Below are 10,854 nucleotides of genomic sequence, written 5' to 3' on the forward strand. Positions count from 1 at the left end.
AGGATCTGGCTCGGGCTGGAGGAAGAAGGAGGGTATTTATAGAAAGGAAATTACTACTGGTTGGGGTCACCACATGGTACTAACGGGGTGCCCTCTAGTACCGGTTGGTGCCTCGAACTGGTACTAGAAGGGGGTTCCACACTAGTACCAGTTGGTGGAAGCAACCGGTACTAGAGGGTTCCCCCTTTAGTACCGGTTGATGTCAACAACTGGTACTAGAGGGTGGGTGGAGCATTAGTACCGGATGGTGGCTGCAACCGGTTGGTGGCTGCAACCGGTATAATGCTCACTCTTTAGTACCGGTTGTTGTCCCCAACCGGTACTAAAGGGGTCCTAGCAGGGCGCTCCAGGCCCCTTTGGAACCAGTACTAATGTTAGCATTAGTACCGGTTTCAAATGCAACCGGTACTGAGGCTAGGGATGAGAGATCAATTTTCTAGTAGTGTTCTCTTTTTGGGGGCTCCTATCTGGCTTCCACAAGCCAGATAGGAGCCATGGCTTAGAGCCCATTAAAATCCATCGCACAGCCCATCAAGCCACCATAGCTCAGCAATCACTTCATTGCCCTATTGCACGCACCCAGTATATATCTTGGTCTCCCAGGACAGCAACAGCTAGAGGTAGCAACCATGATTCTGAAAATGGATCAAATAAGGATGAAATTGACATTGATGAGTGATACTATAGAACAGATCGGCACAGTCTACCTCATAGATAAGCCTGTCAAGAGTTGGATTGGGGAGGTCCGAAAGGTGGCTTACCATGTTGAAGATGTCATAGACAAATACTCATATCATATTCTTCAGATAGAGGAAGAAGGGTTCCTGATGAAGTACTTCATCAAGGGTACCCATTATGTCAAAGTTTTCAGTGACATTCCGTAGGTTGATGCTTACCATGAGTCTAGTTTTAGTTGTGTACCTCTGATCCATGTCGCAAAAAGATTGTAAGGTGTTGTGTTAGAATGTTCGTGGGCTTAATGCGGCCGCTAGGAGAGCAAGTGTATGAAGCATGGTTCATTCATCCGGAGCAACGATAGTATGTCTGCAAGAGACTAAAATAGCACACTGGACATCTAAACTCGTGGCAGAGACCTTGGGAAATAATTTTGCAAAGAACTTTGTTGTGTTAGCAACCATTGGCACAAGAGGAGGCATTCTGATAGCGGCAATAGTGAACCATTTCGATGTGCACAACATCCACACCACCGATCACACAGTATCCACAACAATCACTATGAAAGCAGACAACAAATATTGGACACTCACATGCGTCTATGGCCCTCAGGATGACCACGACAAGCTACTTTTTCTAGAGGAACTGAAGAGCCTACAAGGACAAGTACTCACGGAATGGGTCATAGTTGGTGATTTTAACCTTATATATAAGGCAGAGGACAAAAGTAACAATAGGCTCAATAGAAACTTGATGAACCATTTCAAGCAGGAAATTGACGAGAACCAACTAATGAAATCAACCTCCATGGATGGCGTTTCACCTGGAGCAACGAACAAGATCACCCAATGTTCACAAGGATAGACTGGTTCTTCGGTACAGCAGAATGGCATCTTTTCTTCCCAAATCTTGACTTGCAAGCCTTGCTAACCATGGGCTCAGATCACTTCCCATTATTTTTGACAGGAGATGTAGAGAGACAAAACTATGAGGGCTTTCGCTTTGAATCTTATTGGGTGAACATGCCAGGTTTCTTAGAGATTATACAAGAAGTATGGAGCCAGTCAGTGCATACTCAAAATGCCATACTACATATGCATGTCAAACTCATTCACACAACAAAGGCGCTTAAATTGTGGAAGAGATAGAACCTGGGCAATCTAGCCCTTCGATTGGCAATAGCCAACGAGGTGCTGCCTTTCTTGGATGCAACTAAAGAACAAAGAGCTCTTACAACAGAGGAATTAGAATTTCGATGATATCTAAAAGCGAAATCGGTGGGCTTAGCTGCGGTTCAGAGAGCCTGTGCAAGACAACACTCCCGGCTCACATGGATACGTAAAGGAGACGCATGCACACGCCTGTTTATGCTGCATGCTAACAACAGAAGAAGAAAGCTACACATCCCGTCCTTAACCACCGTAAATGGAACAATGACCAACAACCACCACCAAAAAGAAGAAACAATATACAATCACTTCCTAAATCTGTTGGGAATAACACAAGAGAGATCCCTCAGCCTAAACTGGACAAATCTCGGATATCAACCACATGACCTGACCGACCTGGAAGCACCATTTGAGGCGGAAGAAATAAAAAAGGTCATCATGCACTTACCAGCAGAAAATCACCTGGCCCGGATGAATTTATTGGTCTATTCTATAAGAAGTGTTGGGACGTGATCGGAGAGGATTTGATTCAAGCTCTCCATACCTTCCACTCTCTTAGGACTAGGCGTATGGAGTTGATTAACAAGGCCAATATCATTTTGCTGCCAAAGAAAGAAGGAGCGACCATGGTTGCAGATTTCCAGCCTATAAGTCTCATTAACAGTCTAGCCAAGATCATAACAAAGGTGCTAGGAGATAGGTTGCCTCCGAGATTGAATGAACTAGTTTCCGAATGTCAGAACACCTTCATAAAAAAAATATGCATTCATGACAACTTCGTCTATGTACAGAGTGTGATCAAGGCCATGCATAAATCAAGGAGACCGGCACGTAATCTTTGTAAAACTCGATATCTCTAAAGCTTTTGACTCGCTTAGTTGGGTATTTCTCATCGAAGCATTACAGGCCCTAGGTTTTGGCCAAAAATGGAGAGATTGGATCACAATGCTATTAGCCACCTCATCATCCAAGGTGCTACTTAACGGGAGACCCGGGAAAAAATTCAAGCATGCTAGAGGCCTCCGTCAATAAGATCCACTATCACCCATGTTGTTCATCCTCACCATTGAACCACTCCATAAAACTGGTGGAATTGGCAGCTAGCAACAACATCATAAGACCAATCCTCCCTAGAGTGGCAAAGCTACGGTGCTCCCTTTATGTAGACGACGCAGATATTTTCGCAAACCTGGACAGAACGTATTGGACAATTGTTACATATCTTTGGAGAATGTTCAGGACTCAAGATAAATATGACTAAAATGGAAATATTCCCTATCCGGTGTACCAACGAAACCATTTCAGAAGCTCTAGAGGACTTCCTGGGAAAAAAATTTCATCCTTCCCTGGAAAATATTTGGGTTTGCCTCTTCACACGCGCAAACTCAGAAGGGTGGACGTCCAACCATTAATTGACAAGATCGGTGGAAGGCTCCCTGGATGGAAAGGTAAAAGTTTATCATCGGTTGGGAGAGAAACACTGGTGAAGAGTGTGTTAACATCATAACCAATATATCACCTCACAGTTTTCCCTACTAAAAAATGGCTAATCAAATAGATTGATCACCTGCGTTTCCTTTGCAAAGGAGAGGAACCAGCAAAGGTCAATGGAGGACACTGCTTGATTAAATGGCCAACAGTGTACACGCCTAAGGACATGGGAGGGCTTGGGATCCTCTACCTCGAGAGACTTGCGAGGGCTCTAAGAATGCGATGGTGCTGGTTCCATGGGAAGTATAGCAAGAGACCTTGGGTAGGGCTTGATATCCCGTGCAATAAGAATGACAAAGGCCTCTTCTATGCGTCAACAGTAGTAATGGTGGGCAATGGAAAGAAAGCAAACTTCTGGCATTCGACATTTGGCACCACTCTTGTTCCAACGATCTAAAAGGAAAAACTTCTCTGTACAACGGGCCCTACAAGATAACTACTGGATTGCGCAGGTTTACCCACTCGTGATGGGGAAGGAAATTAGAGAGTATGTGCAGCTGTTTGAGAAAATAAATATGCTACAGCGTGACCCTAATGCCAAAGATAAAATATCATGGAGATGGATGAAGGACGGGGAGTATAAGACAAAGAGTGCATACCGCATACAATTCCAAGGCCAACTGAAGAAGTTGAGTATCACCCCAATTTGGAAAGCTAGAACTGAACCAAAATGCCGGATCTTTGCCTGGCTTCTCCCGCATAGGAAAATCTTAACGGCGGGCAACTTGGAAAAGCGGGGGTGGCCTAATGACCCTTAGTGCAAGCTATGCAACTTGAACTTGGAGACACCCACACACCTGTGCAAGAACTACCCTTACACAACGGCAGTCTGGGATCAGCTGCAGGGATGGTTTTCTCTTAACCACTTACCCCCAAGCAACACATCGCCTTCGATCCACAAGTGGTGGAAGAAATGCAGAAGCATGATCGACAAACGGAACAAAAATTTCTTTGACGGCCTCATCATATATTTCTGGTGGAACATTTGGAAAGAGCGCAACAGACGAGTTTTTAATCATGAAACCAAACCGGTGGTGGATGACGTCGTGTTCTCTATCAAAGAAGGCATCCAACAGTTCCAGTTGGCCAATAAAACGCACGAAGCCCCGTGGAGGAGCCAACTTAGCAACAATTTTGTCTTTTGAAGTGGGGTCTTTCTCTCATTGAAGTGGATCTGGCAGTTGTTGTTCTTTTCTCCTTTCCCTCTTGGGAGTTCTGTTTAGTTGGTGCAGTGAGAGCCATGTACATAGAGTTTTTTTTTTGTTTTTCTATCTTATTTGGTTTTTACCTCTTCTAATAAAAATTCGGAAAAGCTTTTGCCGTACGTCCAAAAAAAATATTGCTGATGAAGTAGCTATGGTAGAACAGGACATTCAACAAGTTAACTGATGAAGGATCAGTGGTTTCAGCATTCCCAGCTTGTTCCTGACAAACTTGCCATGATTGAAAGGCAGCAGTCCCAAGATGGTTTCCCAGATTTTGTCAAAGATGAAGATCTAGTAGGAATTGAAAAAAATAGAAAATTGCTGTCTGGATGGCTGTACTCGGATGAGCTGGATAGCACCGTGATAACAGTTTCGGGTATGGATGGGTTGGGAAAATCTACCCTGGTAACAAATCTTCATGAACGTGAAAAGGTCAACTTCCCTGTGCATGCTTGGATTGTTGTCACAGATCTGCTCGGCAGACGCTCTGTTGAGAAAGCTACTCTGGAAGATTGGGAACATGGTACCACCAGTACCATCAGAAATTGACAAAATGGATGTACACGACTTGAAGGCAGAAATAAAGAAAAAACTCCAAAATAGAAAATGTTTGATTGTATTAGATGATGTATGGGAGCAAGAGGTATACTTCAAAATACATGATGCTTTCCAGAATCACCAAGCAAGTCGTATTATCATTACTACACGAAAGGATCATGTTGGAGCCATCGCTTTGTTGGACCACCACCTTCAGCTAGAACCATTGGATGGCCCTGATGCATTTGACCTTTTCTGCAGAAGGGCTTTTCACAACAAGGAGGACCACAAATGCCCCAAGGAGTTTGAGGAAATTGCTACATCTATAGTGGATAGGTGTCATGGCCTGCCGCTGGCAATTGTTACAATAGGCCGCTGGCAATTGTTACAATTGACCACGAAAATACATTATTTGGAATCAAACATATAATCAACTAAGGAGTGAGTTGTCAACAAATGATCATGTCCGAGCAATATTAAACCTAAGCTATCATGATCTATCTTTAGGCCTCAGAAATTGCTTTTTGTATTGTAGCTTGCTCCCTGAAGACTACCCCATGTCACGAGAAAGCCTCGTGCGGCTGTGGGTTGCAGAAGGCTTTGTTCTGAGCAGAGAAAAGAATACACCAGAGGAGGTGGCTGAGGGAAATCTCATGGAACTGATTCACCGCAATATGCTTGAAGTTGTGGACTATGATGAGCTCGGAAGGGTTAGCACTTGCAAGATGCATGGTATTATGCGGGATCTGGCACTCTCCGTTGCCAAAGAAGAAAAGTTTGGTTCTGCAAATGATTATGAAGCAATAATACTTTCGCCGGTTGTCATTATGTAGGTGGAAAGTTAATACTTCACTTAAGGTTAAATTTCCACGTCTTAGAAGCCTTGTAGCTCATGGAATGATTTCGTCCACCCCTGATTTGTTATCCTCAATTTTATCTGAATCAAAGAACTTGACTGTTCTAGAGCTGCAAGATTCTAATATCACCGAGGTGCCCACATTTATAGGGAATCTCTTTAATCTGCGGTACATTGGGTTAAGGCGCACCAATGTCAAGTCACTCCCAGAGTCAATTGAGAAGCTCTTCAATCTCCACACTCTGGACATCAAGCAAACCCAAATAGAGAAGCTACCACTAGGTATTGTTAAGGTTAAGAAGTTGAGGCACCTTTTGGCTGACAGGTTCGCTGACGAAAAGCAGTCAGATTTCAGATATTTTATCGGAGTCGAATCACCTAAAGGGCTGTCGAACCTGGAAGAACTGCAGACTCTAGAGACAGTGCAAGTGAGCAAAGACTTGGCTGAGCAGCTGAAGAAACTGATGCAGCTCAGAAGCATATGGATAGACAATGTAAGTGCTTCTGATTGTGAAAACCTTTTTGCGACCCTATCGACGATGCCACTTCTTTCCAGCCTGCTTATCTCTGCAAGAGATGTGAATGAGACACTTTGCCTCCAAGCCCTTGATCCGATTTCCACAAAGCTCCACAGGTTAATTGTAAGGGGCCAGTGGGCTTCTGGGACACTGAAGTATCCGATATTTCGCAATCATGGGGAACATCTCAAATATTTAGCGTTAAGCTGGTGTCAGCTTGGAGAAGATCCACTGAGTGTGCTCGCTCCACACGTGCCAAATCTCACCTATTTAAGTCTTAACAGGGTGAATAGTGCAAGCATGTCACACCCGATTTTAAGGACAAAATCGAGTGCATTAAATACATGTGCGCCAGGATCAAGTTACACACATGTACGACAATAGTGAATATCAAAGACAGTGTTAAATCGAATAAAGAGAGTATTAACCATTATTACATGACCGAAAGTCTCACATAAACCACAAAGTCTAATTATTACGCAGCGGAACTCCAAAGACGATGACGACTCCACAGGCAGCCGACTGAAGAAACGTACGCCTAGAACTCCTCGAAGTCGGGGTAGTACTCCTCTTCCCAATTAACTGGGTCTGAACAGCGGTTTTGCAAGGGTGAGTACACTTATGGTTGGTACTCAACAAGTCGTGGGGAATAGTGTAGTGTAAGGCTAATTCAAGGTATGGCTAAGGCATAAATAGCATTCGCTTTTAATTAAGTTGGTCAAGTTTTATTAGCAATTAACTAAGTATAAGTTCATACCACCCGAAATTAAACATGAACAAAAAGTAAGCAACAAATGCATGAAATGATCACAAGTTTAATCCATCTTTCGATAATATTATCATGTGAGGGTCCAGGCCGCTCTTAACCGTGAGCACGGCTGATCGATTAGTTTAACACTCTGCAGAGGTGGCACATCTTTACCCACAAGTCGCGTAAAAGTTCAAAAGAACTTTGGACCCAACCATGCGATGCTAGCTAGGCACCATACCACACTTCCGAGGTGTGATTGCATAGGGACGCTACGAGGCCTTTACAAAGATTCGCTAGCAATGTGGTAACCCGCTAAGGTTTCAGGTCGAAGCGAAACATAGCAGTCCCCTAGAGGGCATAGTGTCTTAGCCAAGCCCACTTCCCAAGAGAGCGAGTGCTATATCCCATCAACGCCTCCCCTCTTGCCCTTCCGGTAAGGTAACCCCACGCTAGAGTTTCTAATTAATCAGCCAAGACCAGAGCCATTTAGTCTTGTGGTAGCACTGTTTTCCTGGGTGGTTCTCCATGTTCCGATTAACAAATAATGATCTTGTCTTAATGAAAGGTATAACAGAAGTAAAGCAAGATTAAGCATTGTGTGTAGTTAAACCACCATGTACCAAGTAAGCACTAAGCATGAGCTACCCAACATAAAGTAAACCGGTTGGTCAAGGCAAAGGTAAATCAATCTAGGCGAACCTTAATTGGGACCCATCAATTTAATCTTAATATGTGCATAGCGTAAATGTTAAGTACGAGAAAGTAAAGGTGTATAGGACAACAAGATAGTGATCAAGGACACGACTTGCCTTCTTGGCCTTGCTCCTGCTGTTCGTACTCTTCGAAGGCTTGATCGGCAACTCCCTCGAACTGCGGGGCGTCTACACGCGTCACACGAGCACATACAAGCAAACATAGGCAAAAGTAAGAAAACAGTACACCAAACATAGTTAAACAGAGAAAATAAGCTTGAAAAGATGATCTACGCTTTAAAACGAACACGTGGATATAAAGAACGCGAAAAACGGAGTTAAGATGCAAAAGATATGATTAAAACAAGATCCAGGGACCTTTCTGTAAGAAAAACAAAACTTTTAGGGCCTATCCGCGAAAACCGAGGGCTTATACGTAATTATGCGTATAAACCGAGGGTCTGACGCGTAAAAACAACAAACCCGGACGGCGGGTTGATTTCTGGAAAGCTCAAGGGTTAAACCGAAAAAGGCGAGGGCAGATCTGTAAATATTTTCAACGCGATCTGGACCGCGGGTTGATTCGCGGGTTGATCTGGACGCGATCTGTAAATATTTTCAACGCGATCGGATCGAGATCGGACGGCCACGGTCGTCCACGACTCGCGACGGCGGCGGGGAAACAGAGCGGCGGCGGCGGCGAGCGGCGGCGCGCGGCGGCGAGCGGCGGCGGGTCGCCGGAGTTGGCCGAAACGGCGCTCCGGGGCACTATTTGAAGCGCGGGTTGCACCAGAAGAAAGAGGAGGGTGCGGCGATCCCGTTTTGGGGGGGTTCTCGTCGTCGGGAGCTCACCGGAGGCGGCGGGCGACGGCGAGGAAGAGGCGGCGGCGCTAGGAGCTCGAGCGGCTAGGGTTTCGGGTGCTGCGGCGCTGGCGTTTGGGCGGAGGAGACCGGGAGGAGGCGGCGGCTTTTATAGGGCTTGGAGATAGAGGCCCCGGGGGTTTAAACCCCTCCGAAGGAGGCGGAGCGGAGGGAGTTCGCGGCGGAGACGGCGCGCGGCGGTTGCGGGAGGAGTTCGGCCGGAGGTGGGAGACGGTGGTGGGCCCCACCTGTCGGCGGCCGCGGGCGAAGGCGGGCTGGCGCGGTTGCGCGGGCCGGCGCGCGCGCTCGTGGGCCACGAGGCGGGGGTGAGCGGCAGGCCGGGGTGAAGCGGTGGGCCGGCGCTTCGCGGGCCGCGGAGGAAACGCGAGCGGGCGAGCTGCGGAGCAGGCCGAGCGGAGGCGGAGCTGGGCCGCGGAGAAAAGGAGGAGGGGGCGACGCGGCGGGGAGCTGGGCCGCGCGGGAGAAAAAGAAAGAGGAGGCCGGCGGAGCTGTTGCGGGCCGGTGGTGATGGTGCGGCTGGGCCGAAGGAAGAAAAAGAAAGAGGAGGGAAGGAAGTTTCGGCCCAGGAGAAAAAGAAGGAGAAAGAAAAAGAAAGAGAAAAAGAAAAGGGGTTTTGGAATTTGAATTCAAATTTGGAAATTCAAAATTCAAACTTTGATTCAAACTCAAGCAACCAAAAATTATGCTCCAGCATGAATGCACAAATAATTCCTATGATGAATTAATTGAATTAAAGAAAATGGAATTAAATGCCTAAAATTTAAATAACACCTTAATTTGAGCAAATTTTAATGAGTTTGAATTATAGAAATTTTAGGTGTTACAAATCCTACCGTTCTTTCTGCTGGGTGTTTTCCTCACCTGAAGACGCTCGTCTTGAAGCGAATGCCGGATGTCAAGCAGATGGAAATCGGAGATGGTGCTCTTCCACGTATTGAAGGTCTTTACATTGTGTCCCTAGCACAACTGGATAAGGTTCCTCAAGGCATCGAGTTGCTTCTTTCTCTGAAGAGGCTTTGGCTGCTGTACCTGCACGATGAGTTTAAAACTCTGTGGCAAACGAGTGGGATGCACCAGAAGATGCAGCACGTTCCAGAGATTCGTATCTAGGACAACTAGATGGTAAATTCTCCAGTGGTATGCTTGTATGATGTGTCTGCTCAGAACTGTGTTTGTTGGGCACTTTATCCCTTTTTATTCCAATAAGCCATGAATTCTTCCTTTTGATTTTTTTTTTATTGTACATTGAAACACCCATGTATGTGCTGTGTGTTGGTTCAGTTGCTTTAGAAACACTACTTTTGTTCAAGAACACTTCCCTTCTGTATTTAACTTTTGTAAATGATGTTATGATCAACAGATTTTGTGCATGTGAGGTGCATAATATGTGAACTTACAAACCAGCAGAATATTCATAATTTCAGGGCGTTTACTTTATTTATATGCTACTAAATTGAACAGTGCTCTTCACTTTGCCACTAACTTTTTGCTTTTCATTTTTTATGCTGTTATTCCAGATGGTGCTTCTAGAAAGTTCAATTTCTCGTAATTCTCAGTCAATTTTCCATTAGCACCCAAAAATACTGAAAAATCCTTCAGAAAAAGCTTGAAAAAATGTAGAAAATTATTTTGAACTAAGAAAAATAGTGAAAGCCTGAAAGGTACTCACCCCACACACACGCACACCCCAAACGATTAAAGAAAGTCGTAAACTCTTAATCACTGAAAAAATATTTTCTAAAACAATATGTGCAGAGAAAACTATCCTACAAATTTACTTTTTGTTGAAATGTGTACGTTTCGATCTTTACCAGCTCTTATGGAAAATCCTTTTTAAAGGATTTCTACTATATTGTTTTTCTTCAAAGATGATATAAAAAACTTTGTTTAAATCACTAGTAGAGAACTGGCCTTTAGTCCTGGTTGGTAGGATGTATATCTCCCGAAAATCCATCCGGGATAAACTAACCGGGACAAAAGGGGGGGCCTTTAGTCCCGGGTCCTTCAACCGGGAGTAAAGGTCACCCTTTAGTCCCGGTTGGTGTCACCAACCGGGACTAAAGGGCCTGCCACGTCAG

At 45.1% G+C, this 10,854-nt stretch overlaps 1 pseudogene; it reads left to right on the forward strand.

Moving 5' to 3' along the window:
• The first annotated feature begins 629 nt into the window (after window positions 1-629).
• On the forward strand, window positions 630-10,213 carry LOC101765779 (annotated as a pseudogene).
• Window positions 10,214-10,854: the final 641 nt, after the last annotated feature.

Source organism: Setaria italica, chromosome VIII (genome assembly GCF_000263155.2).
Source record: "Setaria italica strain Yugu1 chromosome VIII, Setaria_italica_v2.0, whole genome shotgun sequence".
In the NCBI taxonomy this organism is placed as follows: Eukaryota; Viridiplantae; Streptophyta; class Magnoliopsida; order Poales; family Poaceae; genus Setaria; species Setaria italica.